Below are 23,703 nucleotides of genomic sequence, written 5' to 3' on the forward strand. Positions count from 1 at the left end.
AAATGTATCTCGGCTGCAGCAGAGTTGTTCTGCAGGCAGCTTCCAATGACGGTTCTCTTAATTCTCTTAACAGTATTTCACGAAAAGAAAGACGCATTCCCTCCAGAGCTTCCGATTTGAGGCCGCGAAGCATCTGCGGAAATAACTCTGGTAGCACGCCACTAAAATTTCTTTGGTCTTCCTTTACTCCTAACTGGTGAGGATCCCAAACACTCGCGCAGTGCCCAAGAATGGGTCGCACTAGCGTTGTAGACGAGTTCTCCTTTATAGATGAGTTACGCCTTCCCATAATTCTCCCAATAAACCGGATTTGACGATTCACCTCCTTACTACGGTTATTATATCCTCGTTCCATTTCAAAGGCAACGTTACGCCTAGCTATGTGAGCCGTCGCGACTCCATTTTATCTCTGTCTTCCGGTGTCTTCTTTCACTGGTGCTCCGATAGGTGGCGCGAACTTAACTTGCAGTTTTCATAGATGATCACTGACTCGCAGAGTTTGAAATAGACCGGCAGGGAGTTGTGAGGAGAGAAAGGGCAGCAGGGGATAACGTGTGGATTTTCGGGTGCAACCGTTTCTTCGGCTGTGAGTTATATTTGCGCCGAGATCGACTTGTCACTCCTTTCGGTAGTGGCAATCGCTGTACTGTATCGACGGTGCTCTCCTACGGCCTTCAGCGGTTTTGGACTTCCCTGTTTATCCTTGCTGTGCGGACCTGGATGCTTGCTGTTTTTCCCTCACCGTTTCCGCGTTTTCAAGGACCATTACTGGAAAGTTTTGAGGTCAGTATTGCTCGCACCCTGGTATCTGTGCCTCTGCTGTTGGTGCCTAAACGATCACTGGAACATTTTAATTTATTGTGATAAATCTTGGCCGCAACCGTTTTTTCCCTTTGCAATTATTTCATTGGTGGAAATTTTGGGTGTAGAACTGTGACTGTCCCTGTGTGGGAGATACATTATACCACTGAGACCTTTACTTACTGTGGATTAACAAGGCCATAAGCCGTGCAGTACTTTCAGATTCAGTGTTTTATTAGTGAAACTCAGCTTTCGCCTCAGGAGCATTACAGTTTGTGGTTTGAGCTTTTGTTTTTCATGAAGTTCTTTACTGATTTTTATTAACTTGGTTAAGAGCCGCGCGGCATAATTCCTATTCATTGAATTTGAGATATTTTCACGTTTTGTAAGGTTCATAATTTTACCTTTTAATTATTTTAAGTGGAATTCCCTGCATTAATATGTGTGTTTTGAAACTAGGTTCTGATTGGTTGTCGAGCCTGAGGACGGTTTCAAGGAAACACTGTTTGTAAAGCAGAGTCACTAAGGATGCCCTTCGAGAGGTTACATGTTCCATCTGTTTGATTCAAGTAGGCAACTGGCCATGCAATTTTGGTGTAAAATTTACGTAAATTGGTTGGGGAGACGTCAATTACTATATTTTTATACTTCCTTACCAGTGATTTAAGATTTATTTCCTTTAGGCAGTTATTTTGGAGTAATATTTCCTACCTTATTTTATGATGAATGGTTTTGGGCTTATAGCCGTGATCTCTTGAGTAGGTGGTGATTGGTGTTCATTAATTTGTATTTCTGTAGCCTGTATCTCACCGATGTGGTGTTTCTCAGCGTCGACTCTTTAGCCTTGTGAAGCGCGAGCCTGACATTTCGGCGGCTGCCGGCAGCGGATGCCTGTTGCTGTTGTGCCCTGCGCGTCCCTTCCGGCTGTATTTAAGGCGCGTCCGCTATCGCTAGATTGGAACCGGTCGTCTTGGCGACCGGCCTTCTTTAAGTTGAGTTTCGACTTTCCCATCATAAGGCTCTACCGTTCTTACTTTAACTTCTAAATATTTAGCTTAAAGACCTATATGTGAGCGATGTAGTAATTAAATTTTGAGGTAGTTCCTTTGCCCGTTCACATATTTGCGTATATACTTCGTGAACTGGGGAAAATTTTAAGGTAATTTAAGTTCTGACTCCCATCTCCTTAGAATTCAATTTTCTTATTGTAACTCATTATTCTTTGCTTGCGCCTAAATTGTCATTGTATGCGTTCTATGGATGTAAGAAAATCTGTTAGATCTGCCATGCCTGGACGGTTATTCCAAAGTAACAGCTCTTAACTTAACAACTGTGACTGTTTAAGAACACTATGCAAGACTTGTCGTTTACTTAATTATAGTTTACAAAAGGTTTTATTATGATTTATTTTTTATTTGTTGCTGGCACTTAAAAGGCTTGTTTTCTTTTAACAGCCTGTTATGTTCAGAGATATATGGTGATTATTTTATTTTATTTGGTTCAAAAAATGGTTCAAATGGCTCTGAGCACTATGGGACTCAACTGCTGAGGTCATTAGTCCCCTAGAACTTAGAACTAGTTAAACCTAACTAACCTAAGGACATCACAAACATCCATGCCCGAGGCAGGATTCGAACCTGCGACCGTAGCGGTCTTGCGGTTCCAGACTGCAGCGCCTTTAACCGCACGGCCACTTCGGCCGGCTTTTATTTGGTGCTATAATGTGCAGTGTAAAGCCACACATCAAAAAAAATTTTGCATCACCACGGTTCCGAGAGTTCGAGAGCCTGTACAGAAAACTGGAATAGACATCAACATAAACATTATTTCCGCCCTTTTTATTGCCCATGAATAAAACATATTGCAAGTTGTACCACCATACAGCGAGACGTTCAGAGGCGGTGGTCCAGACTGCTGTACACACCGGCACCTCTAAAACCCAGTAGCACGTCCTCTTGCTTGACGAATGGCTGCATTCGTAGTGGCATACTATCCACGAGTTTATCAAGGCACTGTTGGTCCTGATTGTCCCACTCCTCAACGACGGTTCGGCGTAAATACCTCAGAGTGGTTAGTGGGTCACGTCGTCCATAAACAGCCCCTTTCAATCCATCCCAGGGATGTTCGATAGGGTTCATGCCTGGAGAACATGCTGGCCACTCTAGTCGAGCGATGTCGTTATCCTGAAGGAAGTCATTGACGATCGGGGTGAGTATTGTCGTCGTTGCCAATATGCTGCCGATATGTTTGCACTATCGGTCGGAGGATGGCATTCACGTATAGTACAGCCGTTACGACGCCTTCCATGACCACCAGCGGCGTACATCGGCCCCGCATAATGCCACACCAAAAAAGCAGGGAACCTCCACCTTGCTGCACTTACTGGACAGTGTGGCTAAGGCGTTCAGATTGACCGGGTTGCCTCCAAACACGTCTCCGACGATTGTCTGGTTGAAGGCATATGCGACACTCATCGCTGAAGAGAACGTGATGCCAACCCTGAGCAACCATTCGGCATGTTGTTGGGCCCATCTATACCACGCTGCATGGTGTCGCGGTTGAAACATGGACCTCGCCATGGACGTCGGGAATGAAGTTGTGCATCATGCAGCCTATTGTGCACAGTTCGAGTCGTAAGACGACGTCCGGTGGCTGCACGAAAAGCATTATTCTACATGGTGGCTTTGCTGTCAGGGTTCCTATGAGCCTGCTGTAGTAGCCCTTGGGGGGTCTGAGCGAGGCAGCTCTTCGACGCTTCCTGTCTCTCTGTATCTCCTCCATGTCCCAACAACGTCGCTTTGGTTCGCTCTGAGACCCCTGGACATTTCCCTTGTCCTTTTAATGTAATTTAAGTTCTGACTCCCATCTCCTTAGAATTCTATTTTTTTATTACAACTCATTATTCTTTGCTTGCGCCTAAATTGTCATTGTATCGCAGCACAAAGTAACAATGCGGACGCTATGGAACTGCGGTACTGACCGTCTAGGCATGGTTGAACTATAGGCAACACGAACCCTGTACCTCCTTCCTGGTGGAATGACTAACTGATCGGCTGTCGGACCCCCTCCGTCTAATAGACGCTGCTCATGCATGGTTGTTTACTTCTTTGGGTGGGTTTAGTGACATGGGAACAGTCAAAGGGACTGTGTCTGTGATGCAATATCCACAGTCAACATCTACCTTTAGGAGTTCTGGGAACCGGGGTGATGCAAAACTTTTGTGATAAGTGTAAATATGATCATTCAAAAGACCAATGTTACATAGATTGTGGACATGTACTATTTCACTATGTTGCCAGACTAACTGTGTCAAGCAGCACAGTTCCAGTGCCGTATTCGGACACCAAGGGCTTTTTACTACTCATCTACTTCAATTTTTTTTTCTACATTTAGAGGTAGGCACCACAAACTACAAATTTTGTCTAAGTATCCTACAGTCACTCCACGACGGCACCTTTCCATAAACGACAGCTTCATCGTCAAACAGCATCAGACTGCTCCTCACCCTGTCCGCCAGATAATTTATATGCATTGACGAAAAAAAATATCGCATCACAAAGAAGGAGTTATCCACATAAATGAAAATTAGTAGCAGTGTTTCTGCGTCTGAGAGATGATGCCTACTCAAAATCCACGCCAACGGGTTAGTGTGCCGTTGTGAGTATGGAAATCAGGTTTGCTTTAAATAAATGCGATAACGGTTGTGAACGTTAGTTACCTTTGTGACGGGGGATGGCCTGTTGATGTTAGTCATGTCTTTAAGGTTACAAAGACGTCATTATCAACAAATCACTGAATTTGGATAAGGTCGTGTAAGAGGGTTACGAGAAGGTGGATGTTCCTTCTGCGATACTGCAGAAAGTCTTGCCAGCAATGTAACAAGTGTACCTTACTGTTGGCAGCAGTGGTCACGAGAATGTACGGTCGCAAAAAGACTAGGCTCCGGATGGCCACTTGGGACTACCGAGAGGCAAAACCACCGGTTTCGGCGTAATGCTCCGGCGCATCGTACTGCACCTGGAGCACCAATCTGAGCAGCACTCAGCATTACAATGACACAATGAACTGTTACAAATCAGTTACTTCAAGGACAGCTCCGAGCCAGACGCCCTGTAGCGTGCGTTCTACTGACCCTAAACTTCCGCCATCTGGGATTTCAATGGTGCCAAGCGAGAACCCATTGGCGGGTAGGGTGGAGGTCTGTCTTATTTTCTGATCAAAATTTGTTCTGTCTCTGTACCAGTGACGGCCGTGTGTTGGTTATAAGGAGGCCAGTTGAGGGCCTGAAACCATCCTCTCTGCGTGCTAGACACACTGGACCTCCACCTGGAGTTATCGTTTGCTGTACGATTTCCTATGACAGCAGGATCACTCTCGCGGTTATATCACGTAGCCCGACTACAAACATGCACGAAAAACTAGTGATTCGACCTGTTGCACTGCCATTCATAAACAGCATTTCTAGGGGTGTTTTCCAGCAGGATAACGCTCGTCCACATATCACTGTTGTCACCCAATACGCTCTTCAGAGTGTTAACATGTTGCCTTGGTCTGCTCGATCAGCAAATTTATCTACAATCGATCACATACGGGGCATCATAAGATGACAACACCAGTGTCATCCACAAACAGCTTCAACAGAACCTGTATAGTCCAACTGCAACAGCCATGGGTCTCCATCCCACAAACTGACATCCGGGATCCGTACAACACGTTGTTTGTTTGCAGGTATATGTCTGAGCTCGTGGTACACACTGAAACCATCGCGCTTCGTTACCATTGTACTGCACTGGAGAGGGAAAGAAAAACGTCACGGCCCATGGCTGAAGTAATCTTGCGGTAATCCTTTTTCTCAATTTTAATGAGAAAGACGCTGTAACAATCGACGCTGAGTTGCATTTTTGCATTCAACATTCTGGCCGCTACACCGACAGTTACACCGCCTTATCTCGCTCATAAAGTAACTTGTGATCTTGCAGTGTTAAAAAAATATGTTACGTAGACAAACGCATTCCTGAAATTTCATTACTCTACATTAAATATTTTTTGGCGTTGAGATTTTTTTTTCCAGCGTACTACTATATACAGAATATCATAGCGGTCCAATCACACTTCCTTGGGACAATCCTGACGATATCGTTCTCTCTCATGAACACTCGCCGTCGACGTCATGGTACTGGGTTCAATTACTTAAGAAGCTTTCGAGCCACCCACATATCTGGGGACCTAATCCGTATGCTCGGACCTTCAATAACAGTCCATAGACTGTCAACCGATTTCCCGAAACCTAGCAATATAGAATTTGTTTTTGGCCTTTAATCATGTGAAAAGACCGCAAGTTGACAAGGGTATGTTTTCGACCCACAGTTCCAACCCTTTTGTACTAAGATTGTGTGGTCTTCCACCAGCCATAGAGTAAACCGCTATGGTGTGGTTCGGGATCGTAGCCGATGTGGCTCCTTTCTTCGAAGAGTGATTCGAGCTATATGGCTGAATATTAGAAACCAATACATCGGAATATATTTGATTCACCCAGAAATACTTTCACTGTTGTAGTAAAATAGATAACATATTTTTTGTTAATTACGATGACATCAAAACAGAAGCTCATAAAATCGAAGATTAGATATCGTACTCTGTATTTGGAACGATCCTCAATCAAGAGAACAATGAAATTCCAGCTTCCACCGACACGCAGAAAGAAAAATGACAGAAGTCACCTGATGCGAGTGGCGACCAAGAATCTTGATCATGAAGTCAGTTCTTCTCCTCGTCCGGCAACGGATCACTTGGTGACTATCATGGTAGTGGAAGGACTTTCCACGTAAGTCATCTCGTCGGGTAATGGTTTCCTCATCTGAGTAAAGATGTTGAAGTGAGTGGGTACCATATTGAGAGAATACAGGGTTCACGGCATAATCTTATAGCTGTAAGGGCAGCTTGTGTTACTGCCTTGTGCAAAATGCTGTAAAGCGTTGTCGCTGAGCGGAAACACCACCTTCGACAACTTCCCAACGTGCTTCTTCTTGGCAGCCACCTGCAACCCATTCAGAAGAATTCAGTGATATTCTCCTGCAAAGGTTTGTCCCTTACGAGCATCATATACACCTACATCTACAAAAACGCTCCAAAAGTGATAGTATACTGCACGGCGGTGGGTGCCTTGTACAACTAACAGTCGTTTTCTTTTCTGTTCCACTCGCCAAGAGAGCGAGGATAAAACGACAGTCTACATGGTGTTTTAAAATGACGTTTTAAAAATTTGGGGACAGTTCCCTAACACCAAAAAACGAAAAATGTGTCCAGTAAAAGTGCATACCTTAGGAGCGATGAGCACTTGTCCAGCAGAAGAGATGTGCTTCACCGTAGCGAATATGAACTAGTGCTTATAGCTTCTGAGGTATGGAAAGTAGAGCTAATGTTTACTGTAAATTGTATTCTTATTTCAGTGTAAGGAATCTGGCCCCAATTTTTAAACGTCGACAACTCCCATACGAATCCAAATTTCTCTCATGTTACTTTAATGGTCTTTACGCGAAACATACGTTGGCGGCAGTTAAATCGATCTGCAAGCGACCTCAAATGCCGGTTCTTTAAGCTTCCGCTGCAGCGCATCGCGAAAAGAGCGTCGTCTTCTCTACAAGGCTTCCCACTTCAATTTACGAAGCATGTCTGAAATACTTGCTTTCTGATTAACCCTACCGATAACAAATCTAGCAGCAAGCCCCTAAAATTGCTTCTATGTCTTCCTTCAATCCGACGTGGTGGGGACCCCAAACACTGAAGCAGTATGAGTCGCATTAGCGACTTACATGCTCTCTCTTCTATAGATCAACCACGCTTTCCCAAAATTCTCCCAATAAAACGAAGTCGAGTGCGTCCTTCGTATTACCACCCTGACGTGCCTATTCCACTTGATATCGCCTTGCCACGTTGTGTCTGGATATTTATTCTGTATGACTACGTCACGCAGTATACTACTAATGTTGTGTTCGAACTTTACAGTATTGTGTCTCCTTCTCATCCGAATTATCCTACGTTTATCTACGTTTGGTGCAAGTCGACATTCATCAATTAGATGTTCTGTCAAGTCATCTTGTATAGTTCTACAGTCACTCAAATACGACACCTTCGAATACACCACAGCGCCATCAGCAGCCAGCCATAAATTACTGCTCATCCTGTCCGTCATATCACCTACGTTTACAGAAAATGAGAAAGTCATATCACACTTTCCTGATGCAATGATGACGATACCCTTGTCTCTGGTGAACACTCGACACTGTGGACAACACACTGGGTTCTATTATCTCCACTGATCCGATTCCCGGTTCATCACAGAGACATGTGTGCCACTTCGTTCTTCGTAATGTAGATTTCTCTGTCCACATTGAAAGCGGATGAGCCACCTAACCTCTGTGTTCATACGTTTGTCCTTTATTTGTCCCTTATTGTTGCACAGTTCCATCACCTCAGTATGGATTGTTCCAGCGTCGTTCTCATTAAAATTGAGAAAAAGAATTACCGCAGTATACTCCACTTTATCCAAGGGCCGCAACGTTCTTTTCCTCTCCAGTGCAGTACTATGGTACAGCAGAGCGGCGGTTCTACTGAGTACCACGAGCTCAGACATATACCTACAAACAGCCGGCACGGTAGCTCAGCGTGTTCGGTCAGAGGGGTAGCTGCCCTCTGCAATAAAAAAAAAACTGAGTTAATGGAACAATGACGAACTGAAACGGGTGTCTTGCGACATTCGCCCCGAGCAGATGCACCGAACTAAAACAGAACAAAATGAGACTAAAAAAAAAATAACAAGAATAATTAAGTAACTTAATTTTTTCGGAGTGATAATGAAAGCTACATGGTTATCCCTCATGCAGGGTAAATTCTGTCTACACAAAATGCTCGTTACAGCCTGTAACTACCGGAACAAATGCCCCATTTTCAACTAACATTTTATCGAAATTATCTGCAAACAACGAATCATGCTCCGTATCTGAAGCAAGGCTCAAGTCGTTCCAGTCTTTAAGACTCTTCGCGAGATATTTGTGGAAATACCTTAAGCCACTAATTGTAGAATTATGGACAACTATTTTTCTCAAGTCTAATGACTTTTCTACAGATCGAATAATGTTTCAAAAGAAGGTTTCAGCTAGCACTGATTGTGTGATGCACACTATTTGGAGCCCAGCAGAAAGTCTCTCTTGTAAAAGTGTTGCCGAAGTCATTATCTTTCGTTTCCGAAAAAAAAGTCAACATCAAATTACACAGCGCATATCCATGTTCAGTAGAAGATAAGAACATTTTTTTACGGGTAGTAGGAGTAAAACGTAATAGTTCCCAAGACTTCGAAGCAATAGTGACTTCGATTCGTTATACTGGGGGCGGCTGCGAAGTGGCATTCCATTTCACTCTTTGAAGAGAGCTGTCGCGGCTCTACGGAGTAAATCTGTTGAAAGGTTTAGCCGCAGTGCACACCGAGCGGCAGTGGTTTCCAGACAGGACCACATGACTGCAAGTACGTGCGTGCATTCATCGCCGAAAACTCCACGCAACGACGTATGTAGCACTACAGGTTCCCTTGTTGTGAAACAAAGCTATGGAAGACTGGCTAGCAGAAGGAATGGAAAACATTTCCTCAATATGTATAATATCTTGTACAAACAAATCGTCTTGAAATTTGAAATTTGTGCTCAGGTCTTATGGGGAAAAACTGTTGAGGTCTTCGGTCCCTAAGCTTACGCACTACTTAATCTAAGTTGAACTAACTTACGCTAAAGACAATACACACACACATGCCCGAGGGAGGACTCGAACCTCCGACGGAGGGAAACAAAGCGTCTGAAATTCTGGAAAATCCACATATTCCCGGAGATAGCACGTGCAGATAAATGCGAGAACTATCACACACACCGATTAACAGCTCATACACCCAAGTGAATCACAAAATAGTACAGAAGAACGGAAAGTAATGTAACTTGAAGATCGTTTGGCATTAGGAACGGTAATGGTACCAGAGACGCAATAATGATGTTGTATAAGGTACAATCAAATTAAAACACGACAATGGGAAAAAAGTAAGTGACCTCTTTATTATTTCAAAAGAAAAAGCCATAACTGACAATACATTTATCCCACTCTGAGACAAGAAGGTTAGTGCCTTCATGGAAAGTGAAGTGTTGGCAGAAGAGCCAACACCGTGTTGCTAGAGGAGGCCGAAATGCACGCGTTTAATTACACGCAGACTGGCGTGAGGTCTGGAACAATTAAAGGAGTTGAGTCTAATAAGAAAAGAACGTAGTTCTTGCAATACTTAACTTTAATCCATATTTGGAGTACATCGCTCTTGACTGTACATGCTTCAATTCAAATATCAATGGAATACGGCGCCTTGCTAGGTCGTAGCAAATGACGTAGCTGAAGGCTATGCTAACTATCGTCTCGGCAAATGAGAGCGTAATTTGTCAGCGAACCACTGCTATGAACGTCGGCTGTACAACTGGGGCGAGTGCCAGAAAGTCTCTCTAGACCTGCCGTGTGGTGGCGCTCGGTCTGCAATCACTGACAGTGGCGACACGCGGGTCCGACGTATACTACTGGACCGCGGCCGATTTAAAGGCTACCACCTAGGAAGTGTGGTGTCTGGCGGTGACACCACAGAAAGACGTTTGCAGTTTCCTTCAAGGCCAGAATAGTATCAATGCGAGCACCTCTTCGTCCGAAGCTAATCACTGCTACAGTGCCTGTCTTCTAGGCTCCAAGAAAAAGGAAACCACTGGCGCTGGGAGTTCATGGAGGATGTGTAAGGGCTTCCCAGCTATATTTCTGCAGCATGGTCTCGACAAGCTTGACGACATGTGAGCCCACTCACATGTACTAACAGTTACGAGTACCCCCTGGGTGCAAATGTTTTTCCATGAACGCAGTGACCGCTTCGTATCACAGTGGAATAAATGTATTCATAATTTTGGTCATTACGTTTTTCCACATGTATCGGTAAAAAATAGCACTGCGCCTTACACCGAGTTTAGGCCTATGACAGATCATCTGAATGGATCTCATGTTGTTTTGCCACTTGAGTTTGTAACAATTTAGGCACTGGAGCAATTAACTTGAGATTTCTCATTCATGCTTCAGGCATCAATTCTGATGAAACTTAATGATGTGCGAATAGCATTGACATGAAATTTGTGTTGCTGTTGGAGTTCACGTATTTTGCAGACATATGAGTTGTCGAGTTATTGTGTCACTTGACTACTAACATGTATTTTGTAGAACGATTTAGATGTGACAGTATTTAATTTCATGGCTCATAATGCGTCGCACCAAGTGTGGTACAGAGATCGAAACAAGGACATTCACATGTGCTTCTGAACCTATATTTTAGATGACTAGTGCCAAGTTAAATAAGAGAATATTTTTGAACATGTACCTATTTACGCAAAATATAGGCGAGCTCACGTATTTTTTACATTAAAATACTGCAGTACTGTTAACATCTTTAGACTTTTTTAACATATAGTTAATTTCGGAATGTACAGATAATTTGGAATTTTTAGTCCTTGTTTATTTTAATTTTTATTTTTAATTTCGCACCACACCAGTTAATATTTTTTAGTTTTTCAGAATTACCACCTAAGTTTTTAAATTTCCTAACAAGGCCATCCTGTTTCAGCCATGTTGATGGCATCATGCCTTCCGGGTCACTGTGACATGGTGGGTAGGTTGCCTGTGGCATTCATGTGATGGTCTTCGGTCGATGTTTGAATATCAAATCAGGCGGTATTGCCCATAGCCGTACTAATGGCATTTCTTATAGGAGCTACTTTCAGACGATGTGTTTGGTAGAAGACAGGAAATCGTGGCGGACAGCACCAAACCAGTCGTAAGACTGGACGAAGGAAAACAGAATCTGTTTTTTACGCATTTGGAAAATTGTCGTTGTACAGAAATATAAACTATTAAAACATATGACTTATGTTAGATGTGTGTGATGTGAATTTGAAAACGTTGTTTGGACAATGGTTATAATTTTATTTCTAATCTTTGGAAATTATTAATTCAGAAGTGTAAAAACTTCCCAGTGAAAGAAAAACGAAGTCTACTGACAGGAGCCTACGGGAATTTTGAAGGGGCTAATGTCCGAGGGCGTGACTATTAACAAAAGCTTAGCACCTTTTTATCTGCTGCGCAGTGCAGTGGAGGGAGTGAATGGCGTGACTTGGGCTGGGCAGAGGGAACAGCTGACGCAGAGACGCCGGATGCGGGTCATCTGCTGTGCCGAAAAACGACCGACATTAAAACCAGATAATTACCCCTGCGACTGCAGGAAAAATATCTGGAGATGGCATCTGCAAGAGACAGGAATGCTCGCGAACGAAATGGTCCGCCTAGTGGAATAAATGGGGTCAGCGGCTATCGACTCGTGCAACTGAGCGAGGTGGAAGACAGGACTGGTGGTATTCGGGAGGGCAGCGGTTTCGGTCCTCGTCCAGCCACACATAAGATGGTTTTCTTTGATTACCGTAAATGAGTTAAGACAACTGCAAACGTCTGCTGGTTTTTGTAAGGGATAGCCCAGTCAAATTCCTTTCTCATCTATCTTCTTGCCTAGTCAGTACTCCTTTGCTAATGATCACGTCGCCAATAGTATCAAATTCCAATGACGTGTGGTGACCATTCAGACAGCCGAAGCACTCAATATTATAACCTTAAGTAAACAATAGTAAATCAAGAGACAGATTCGTCTTCATACTAATCACAACTGGCAATATTTTAAAATAAGATAATAAATACTAAACCTTGAAATCACTCCTGATAATAGTTGAAACTGAAAGATTAGGTACTGGAATGATTAGACCTAATATCAACTTATATTGCAATAACCAAACTTTTATAGAAGATATTCAGTTGTAGATTTTAAACTCACACTTCAAGCTTTAGATCACCCCTGCAATATCAACTGAATTGAAATTCCATTGTTCTGTCCTGCTAACCATACCCTCAAAGAAATGAGTCCCCTTAGCAGATGAACTTCAATTGAAATAATTTTAAGTTGAGACAGCCTCTCTTCTCCATTACAATTTCGAGAGTAGCTTCCAATTCCCTTCAGACCTGAAAATGTCCTTCCTGAGTACTTATACGTACTCACAGGAACTGTATATGGTAAAGACAATGTTTAGCATTGAATCAGTGCTCAGTAGTTTTGCAAGTTGAATCATGATGTTATTTCTAAGCTCTTCAGTAATGTACACTACGTCACCTCGGTTTTGAATCGAATGACGTCGGAGAACTTTCCATGTATGTGTAAGGGACGTTTTTCTTAAAAAGCTGCTTTTGGGAAACTGGCTACAATATTATCCACAATTTTCATGTGACAATAAACGTAAAAATTAAAGTTTATAATATTCTTGGATACTTAAATCCAGGTGGCTGTCAATGTTTTCAGTCACTTCGGAAAAGATGCGTTTAAAGTTGATACTTTTCCTCTTCGAAGGTTCTGTTATCTGAGACACCGTTTCTTGGAAAACATAGTCACAGTCGAGACGTATCACAGATATAGAACGGCGACTTTCTTGGATTTCCTGTTCACGATAAAAAATATCACTTGTTTGATTCTGAAGATACTGTACAACACCGCGGTTAAGGTGAATATTTTATTGACCGTGTTCAAGAGAAAAAATACATTTCAAATCTTCTAAAAGTGTCAGAACGCCTTTAATTTGTGGTGTAATATGCGAACCAATTTCCTGTAGATGTTCTAGCACAGCACTAAACACATCACAGAATTCAAATCTGTTCTTTCACGCAGTGGTTGATGAGTAATTCCATTGTGTTGCACAAACGCGTGGAAAACGATGTAGCAAAATTTTATCCAAAAATTTAAGACGTTTAGGAGATTTTGAAGAAAACAGTTTCAAGTCCTTTAACCGAACTGCAAATATTTCTCTCTGGTATTTGGCTGTTGGTTTGAGGCAATCCGAAGTTTATTTAGTACATGAGCTTAACAGTGAAATAAATATACCTTCAGAACGTATGAATTTGATTAATGCCTGATCTCGATTCACATCTCTTATCATAGATGCCGCACCGTAAACGTTTGCAAAATCAGTTTTTCGTTGTATCCAAATTCTGATAAGAAGTTCCGGATAAGTTTTGCAATAGTCTGGACATGTTTTTCACTATGTATATCACAGAATTCCAAGATATTTTTTCTTTCTCTCTCTTCCACATACACAATCCAGGACAAAAAAAATTGTGTTTTATTTGCTACATCTGAATTTTCGTCAACCACGGGGCTACAAAAAGAAAACATCCACAACTTTCTACTTTATAGCCGATAAAACGACCGAGCCTGTGGCTTGATTTGCGTCATTGTGAATTAGCCTAGAAATTCCTTTAAATGCAGTAGAGGTTTGTATGAGGTCTCCTAAAAGAAAGTCATACTCTGCTGTCCACTTCAACGGTTCTATGTAGTACCCTAATTGTTATTGTTTCATCGTGTGCTCAAATAGCTAGCTCCTATTCTCCCATTTAAGAAACTGCATTAATAAACTTTTCAAGGATTTCTCTGTTCCATCTAACCTTTTGACTAAGCACAGATATTTCATTTTCAAACTAGACGCCTAGCGCAGTTCCTACTGTATTTTCCCCGAAAGCAGCTGTAGATCGTAGATGGTTAACAAACAGCCGGTCCTCGCTTATTAACTTCACAAAATCTCCCAGCTGCCTTCCATCCAGTTTTTCTCCAGCTAACATTTCTGTCATTTTCAGACAAGAGACAATGAAATAAAAACTCTGCGGTTAGGTCACTGCCACAGGGTAACCAGGCACATTTTTATAGGTATTAAACTGCAAACTTCTACTGAATTTACTGGTCTTTTGAACTAAGTTGACTACTTCTGACGCTGGCGGACCGTTTTTAATTTTCTCTGGTTTTTTTTCAGAAAGAATTCGCTGAAAGCCTTAAGCAAAAGCTCTGTTACAAAACATGTAGACACAGTTGTACACAATGTTACTAGAAAACCACTTGACTCCTTCACACGCTATCACACGCATTCGGCAAACCCGTAAACTGGGCGAAACAATACACGCCGTTACTCTGTCTCTGTATTATATGCTCGTCCGAATGTAATTTCGCCTCTGGCAGAAAAACACCCCCACGACCCATGACCAATAATGTGAGAAGGCAACTCCCTCGCTACTCAGTTAAGCTACTCGGACATTCCTTCGGCTCGGCTTACAATGCTCTATCCGTAATGCAACGTAATTTTGATATTAGTTCTATGTCTTTCGAAGACATGTAACGTATTTATGTAGATATTGTTGAAGAAGCGTTTGATTTTCATTACATTGTTCAGTTAATGACTCGTTTCCTTACGGTGTTGTGTGTTCAAAGGAACTTCGTTCTCATTGTGAATTGTACTAGTAGACTTCTCGTTGGTACGGAATGAACCTTTAGCCCTAGTGAGCAACACATGTCCTCGCTTCATCTGTGGTTCACTGTTTTACTCCTAAGTTTAACAGTTCCATTCCTAAGTTTTTGCTAGTCGGAAGCTTATTTATGTTGCTCGACGGTACTTTCACATTTCCCTTTACTCTCAGTCAATACTCTCCCCCCCCCCCCCCCCCCCAATGAACCATGGACCTTGCCGTTGATGGGGAGGCTTGCGTGCCTCAACGATATAGATAGCCGTACCGTAGGTGCAACCACAACGGAGGGGTATCTGTTGAGAGGCCATACAAACGTGTGGTTCCTGAAGAGGGGCAGTGTTGCAGGGGCAACAGTCTGGATGATTGACTGATCTGGCCTTGTAACACTGATCAAAATGGCCTTGCTGTTCTGGTACTGCGAACAGCTGAAAGCAAGGGAAAACTACAGCCGTAACTTTTCCCGAGGGCATGAAGCTTTACTGTATGATTAAATGATGATGGAGCCCTCTTGGGTAAAATATTCCGGAGGTAAAATAGTTCCCCATTCGGATCTCCGGGCGGGGACTACTCAAGATGACGTCGTTATCAGGAGAAAGAAAACTTGCGTTATACGGATCGGAACGTAGAATGTCAGATCCCTTAATCAGGCAGGTAGGTTAGAGAATTTAAAAAAGAAAATGGATAGGTTAAAGTTAGATGTAGTGGGAATTAGTGAAGTTCGGTGGCAGGAGGAAAAAGACTTTTGGCCAGGTGAATACAGGTTTATAAATACATAATCAAATAGGGGTAATGCTGGAGTAGGTTTAATAATGAATAAAAAAAAATAGGAGTACGGGTAAGCTCCTACAAACCGCATAGAGAACGCATTATTGTGGCCAGCATGGACACGAAGCCCACGCCTACTACAGTAGTACAAGTTTAGATGTCAACTAGCTCTGCAGATGACGAAGAAATTGATAAAATGCATGATGAGATAAAAGAAATTATTCAGGTAGTGAAGGGAGACGAAAATTTAATAGTCATGGGTGACTGGAATTCATCGGTAGGAAAAGGGAGAGAAGGAAACATAGTAGATGAATATGGATTGGGGCTACGATATGAAAGAGGAAGTCACCTGGTAGAATTTTGTGCAGAGCATAACTTAATCATAGCTAACACTTGGTTCAAGAATCATGAAAGAAGGTTGTATACATGGAAGAACCATGGAGATACTAAAAGGTATCAGATAGATTATATAATGGTAAGACAGAGATTTAGGAGCCAGGTTTTAAATTGTAAGACTTTCTAGGGGCAGATGTGGACTCTGACCACAATCTATTGGTTATGAACTGTGGATTAAAACTGAAGAAATTGCAAAAAGGTGGGAATTTAAGGAGATGGGACCTCGATAAACTGAAAGAACCAAGGTTGTACAGAGTTTCAGGGAGAGCATAAGGACACAATTGACAGGAATGGGGGTAAGAAATACAGTAGAAGTAGAATGGGTAGCTTTGAGGGATGAAATAGTGCAGGCAGCAGAGGATCAAATAGGTAAAAAGACGAGGGCTAGTAGAAACCCTTGGATAACGGAAGAAATATTGAATTTAATTGATGAAAGGAGAAAATATAAAAATGCAGTAAATGAAGCAGCCAAAAATGAGATCGACAGGAAGTGCAAAATGGCTAAGTAGGGATGGCTAGAGGACAAATGTAAGGACGTAGAGGCTTATCTCACTAGGAGTAAGACAGATACTGCCTACAGGAAAATTAAAGAGACCTTTGGAGAAAGGAGAACCACTTACATGAATATCAAGAGCTTTGATGGAAACCCAGTTCTAAGCAAAGAAGGGAAAGCAGGAAGGTGGAAGGAGTATATAGAGGGTCTGTACAAGGGCGATGTACTTGAGGACAATATTATGGAAATGGAAGAGGATGTAGATGAAGATGATATGGGAGATATGATACTGCGTGAAGAGTTTGACATAGCACTGAAAGACCTGAGTCGAAACAAGGCCCCCGGAGTAGACAACATTCCATTAGAACAACTGACAGCCTCGGGAGAGCCAGTCCTGACAAAACTCTACCATCTGGTGAGCAAGATGTATGAGACAGGCGAAATGCCCTCAAACTTCAAGAACAATATAATAATACCAATCCAAAAGAAGCAGGTGTCGACAGATGTGAAAATTACCGAACTATCAGTTTAATAAGTCACAGCTGCAAAATACTAACGCGAATTGTGCACAAACGAATGGAAAAACTGATAGAAGCCGACCTCGGGGAAGATCAGTTTGGATTCCGTGGAAATGTTAAAACACGTGAGGCAATACTGACCCTACGACTTATCTTAGAAGAAAGATTAAGGAAAGGCAAACCTACGTTTCTAGCATTTGTAGACTTAGAGAAAGCTTTTGACAATGTTGATTGGAATACTCACTTTCAAATTCTGAAGGTGGCAGGGGTAAAATACAGGGAGCGAAAGGCTATTTACAATTTGTACAGAAACCAGATGGCAGTTATAAGAGTCGAGGGGCATGAAAGGGAAGGAGTGGTTGGGAAGGGAGTGAGACAGGGTTGTAGCCTCTCCCCGATGTTATTCAATCTGTATATTGAGCAAGCAATAAAGGAAACAAAAGAAAAGCTCGGAGTAGGTATTAAACTTTGAGGTTCACCGATGACATTGTAATTCTGTCAGAGACAGTAACGGACTTGGAAGAGCAGTTGAACGGAATGGACAGTGTCTTGAAAGGAGGGTATAAGATGAACATCAACAAAAGTAAAACGAGGATAATGGAATGTAGTCGAATGAAGTTGGGTGATGTTTCGGAATTTGATTAGGAAATGAGACAGTTATAGTAGTAAAGGAGTTTAGCTATTTGAGGAGCAAAATAACTGATGATGGTCGAAGTAGAGAGGATATAAAATGTAGACTGGCAATGCCAAGGACAGCGTTTCTGAAGAAGAAAAATTTGTTAACACCGAGTATAGATTTAAATATCAGGAAGTCGATTCTGGAAGTATTTGTATGGAGTGTAGCCATGTATGGAAGTGAAACGTGGACGATAAATAGTTTAGACAAGAAGGGAATAGAAGCTTTCGAAATGTGGTGCTACAGAAGAATACTGAAGATTAGATGGGTAGATCACACAACTAATGAGGAGGTATTGAATTGAATTGGGGAGGAGTTTATGGCACAACTTGACTAGAAGAAGGGATCGGTTGGTAGGACATGTTCTGAGACATCGAGGGATCACCAATTTAGTATTGGAGGGCAGCGTGGAGGGTAAAAATCGTAGAGGGAGACCAAGAGATGAATACACTAAGCAGATTCAGACGGATGTAGGCTGTAGTACGTACTGGGAGATGAAGAAGCTTGCATAGGATAGAGTAGCATGGAGAGCTGCATCAAACCAGTCTCAGGACTGAAGACCACAACAACAACAACAATCCCCTCTCTTCAGTAAACTATTAATCGTTTCCATAGCTCCTTTAGTTCTTCGCTACTTTCACTGACAAATGCATTACTACAAGTAAATCTCATCAGTGACATCCAATTATCCTGAATTCCAATTATGCTACAAAAACTTTCATTTCATTCTTGTATATTTATGTTTTCCTCATCTTTCAGTATGGCGTATCACCATTTTTCTGAGGCTTTCAAATGTCCTGCATCCGTTTGCATTGTTGAATAGTTCACCTAGCATAGCAACACTCATTTTTCATCTATGTGACTGTGCATTACTGCTCTTCTGAAAGATATTCGCCCAATAAGAGATTCGGTTTCTACTGTGTGACAGCGTAAGTTACCATTATCAGCAGCACATGGCACACATTTTGTACTCGGAAACACGGTTAATACCCTAGCATGGGAGTCACTGTAATGTTTGGCTCTTTGATATAGGATTTTTCCGAAATAGGGAGAGTTTACGTTAATTTGAGACGTGGTTTTAACTTTGGTACAAAGATCAATCTATTCACTTTGATAAGTGTACTTTAAGATTTACATTACATTATCAGTAGATCCTATATGTGCCTCGAAGTGTCACAGAACCAAATTTTATTTCTTTTATTAGACACATTGCATTGGAGAAAGGTCGAACTATACTTGGTGACTAAATTCGAAGTTATAGCAGTAATGTAAGTAAGGGAACCATGAATATTTTGATAAGTGGTACAGACAACACACATGTGGAAACACTAAATATGAGAGCAGATTGTGCTTTGCAAGTTGTGGTAGAGTAATCAAGCTATGGTAAATGTCAGCATACCTTAACACTTAAGTTTTATCTTTGGTAACAATTTGCAAAATATGAGTACTTAATTTTTAATCTTATAGAACAATAGTCCAATGTGTGTTAAACAAGCTAAATCTAACATATTTTGAATTTTTTTTTATGTTTACGCAAAGTTCAAAGTACCGTTTGGGATCAGAGATAAGTGGCTCATCCACCATTGACTGCACGTCATCATGTTGATTCCATACACTACAAAAGTACTCCTGCCTATCTTTAGACTATGCAGATTAACGTTACAGTCCACTAAAGCTCTTGTCGAAACACCATCTTCTCCTCTAAAGTGCTGTTTGCCAATCGCTTCTCTTTGGCTATGTTATGTGCTCTAAAATCATGTGTTTTGGCAGCGTCGATTGGATCTCGGTATTATTAAGTAGATTATTATGAAAAAGAAAAGGAAGTACAGTCTGTAAAACTTTTAGAGAGGCTTAGCTTGTTGTAATCAGCAAATGTTACAGTCTACCTTGAATATTTGTTCGGTATATAACCTAGAGTAAGACTAAATCGAAAGCCACAAAAAGCTCTATTATCCAACCAGTCTCATCGCTTACATTGTTCTATTTGACAATTTAATGCATTATCATCTAGCCACTAAATTGTTTCCTGGTGAGATGATGGTTTACTAAATAACTTGGAAATCATGAGGCGCCCATATTTTGTTCTTTGAGCCACTAATAACACAATCTCAGATCAAAAAGTCAACATCGTTTGTGAATTTTGACAGATAGATGAGGAGATAGCTTTGCAACACCTCACATAAACATTGTGCGTGCTGACAACATACTTATTGACAAGATGTGAAAATCACTTTGACATAAACATGGTATTGCTGCCACATTTTGCACATATTTTAGATGTTACATAAACATAATTATAAACGACAAGCATCATGTCCTTCAAAGAAAATTTTAGGTATTATGTTATTTAATTTCTGATCTACTGCCCCTTCCAACAAATGTAGGCTGAAAAGTGACGTGTCAGCTTAATGCTTAGTATGTTATTTCTTAGCCACATCACTTTATTAACAATTTAGACACAGAAAGGGCACTATGGCACTTAACTTGGGAGTTTATTTTTATTTCCAACATCAATTTTGACAGATATTTTTGACCTGAAAATAACAGTCATATAGACATCATGTTAATGTTAAGGTTCACTTATTTCTGCAGATGTTTTAGACATTGTGGTATTTGACAAACCCTGTGAATTTATTAGAAAATATTTAACTTGAGGTTTCATATCAATTACATGAATTGTAGTAGAGAGATTGAAATACTTTAAAATATCTTTTGATGAAACTGCTAAGCAATATTCCTACTTATGGACTCTTGAGTAATAGACACTGATTTTGCTTTCTTTCAGTTGCAAATTTCTCAAGTTATGGTAACTACATTGAGTGGAGAGTAAAATACTATTTCTGTTAACTCTACTATAAAAAGGTCAAGACTTTTGAAGAGTTATGGTCTGCAAACCCCTCATATGATAATAATCATTGTTCTGAGTAGTTGTAATTACTTTATCTATGAAAAAACGACATTAGTTTCTTTTCTTCTTTTCTCTCTTAGTTACACAATTATATTTAAAATGACCAGCCTCGAAGTCTTCCTCTTTTTACACATGTATATAATGCTAGGAATTTCTGGCCACTTAAATTAGCTTCGAAGCGATTGGATCGTTGACAGAATAATTAATGATTGAGTACCATAAGCAGTCTGACATTAAACATTTTGTTTCTGGAAGTTGAACCTGCAGCATAATTCTAATTAACTACTGGAAAATAATTTTCTTTGCATGAACAATAACTATCTTGTTTCCAGAAATCGATAATTTCTTGTTTCAGTTTTACACTTTGAACCTATACTGCTTGTATTTTGATGTTTAAAATGGATAAAAAATGGTTCAAATGGCTCTCAGCCCTATGGGACTTAACATCTGAGGTCATCAGTCCTCTAGAACTTAGAACTACGTAAACCTAATTAACCTAAGGAGATCACACAGCCATGCCCGAGGCAGGATTCGAACCTGCGACCGCAGCAGTCGCACGGTTCCGGACTGAAGCGCATAGAACCGCTCGGCCACCGCGGCCGACTAAAATGGATATATAAAATAGATTGAAACAACTTTAGTCATCTATGGCATGGTGAAACTAAGTAATACTATAAACAGTGAATTTGTACAAATCAATGATCGTGAATCACATGTCGATGGCAGCAAATTTGCTGATCTGACAGTTGATAATGTAGAACAGTCAGCGCATTAAATGGAATCGCAAAATGTAGTTGAAAAGTTAATTCTGCAAACTAGCCACACTGTAGATCAGTTTGTGGAGTTGTATAATTTCTATCAAAGTTCATCAAAACATGAAGCACAAACATTGCAAATTTCTAACACTTATCTTTAAAGGAGCACACTTTTCACGCCATTCAGGGCTCATTTAAGTCTAGACAGGAAGTTATCCAGTCTAAGCTGAAAGCTGTTCACTACAAAGTGAACTCCATTTCTTATGCTACAGTGAAATTAGTAGACAACGTGAAATCGATAGAGTCGGTAAAATCCCTTCTAAAAGGACCTCTTCAGCACCTAACAGCTTATCTAACTACGTACAGGTAAAATTAAAGGAACACTATCTTTTCTCGTGAATTTGTGATATGGATGCCTGAGAAAGATGAGAGGATAAATGAGACGCTTGATTTTGAGTAAAACAGTTGTTACACACTAGTGCAAATGGGGACTAATTCAATCTAAGTTGCATAAAATAGAAAGTTCTGCAAGTAACTATCTCTCCTAGTTGCATAACAGTGTAGCTGCACTAGTTAATAATAGGAGACAGATGTGGTTGCAGGTGATACGTATAAAGTTATAAAATTATGAGTCCATTTGATACGATGAATGTAGACAAAGTAGATCGTGATAGCAGCCCCATCCTGTTTTATGCACAACAGGTCGGAGGCAGCTCCTGATATGTCATCATCTCTTCTAGAATGAAGTTTACTAAGGAACAGGCAGTTCCAATTCATTTCACCTAATAAAAAGAATACACATTCACTTATTTTTAAAAAATCATTTAAAATGTTTTACCTAAGATATAGATTGATTTCCAAAAAATAAAGTTCTCTATATTCTTTATCCATGTTCAAGAAGCGCTCTGAGCAATAGAAACTGCTGAGTGTTGCCAGTCGTATGAACAATTTGACAAGTCTTCCTTATCTACGTATTGGTGTTCTTGTGTGCAGAAAATGTTCAGGAAAAATATTTTTAATCCACAGCGCTTCCACAGCCAATAGAGTATTACATAAATACTTCGAAAAATATTTGAATGGAACGTGGTACAGTTATGTATGAACCGAACTCACACCCAAATGTGTTATGAATCATTGAAGCAAAACTATGACTAAATATCAGTACATTTTCATGAAATGAGGTTCTAGCCTTTTATGTCGTATTGGACTCAACTGACATAAAGATTTTAAAGGAAATAACGTCAATAGAAAGGAACAGGCCAGTCCACTCTGCTGGGTTACCTTGTTAACATTCAAAGAAGAACAAACGATTGGCATGACAGGTGTTTAGCCCTGCTCTAGGCCCTCTGATAAATAACCATAAGCAGGAAAATCAGAGTCCGCTAAACGTAAGCAAAAGGAGGAGGATCAATAATAGATAAATCATGGATACTTTGTTAACAGGGCAATTAGTGGCTAAACAGTCACCACAACAGGTGGAAACCTAATTTTAAAAAACCACAGCCGGTCAAATGTAAATAATATTGAGTAGAGTAATGATCAAGTGCAAAACCACACTACTGAAACGAATTGGGATAGTCAGATTCCAACATTCAGTGTTGTTGAGTGGCAGAAGATGGTTATCCCATTAATGCAAACTAAACAAACTAAAAGCAACACCACTATGCCCTCCAGTGCCGTTTGTGGGATGGGGTGAGGGCAATTATGCCAGTTCAGTTAATCTATGTGATTGAATGTTGGAACAGATATCAGAAATGTGTTATGTACGGATCTTAACATGTGTAATGAACAGCATGAAAATGAAGTTCAGGCTGCTGTTAATGCTGTAGTGGGTACAAACTACAACTGTACTAGATACTGGGGCTACAACTAATGTGATGTTCACCAACATTTTCACGATAACTAGTGAGATTACGAAACTGCCTCCCTTGCCAGTTCAGAATTGTAAGATTATC

This window comes from Schistocerca nitens, chromosome 6 (genome assembly GCF_023898315.1).
Source record: "Schistocerca nitens isolate TAMUIC-IGC-003100 chromosome 6, iqSchNite1.1, whole genome shotgun sequence".
Taxonomy (NCBI): Eukaryota; Metazoa; Arthropoda; class Insecta; order Orthoptera; family Acrididae; genus Schistocerca; species Schistocerca nitens.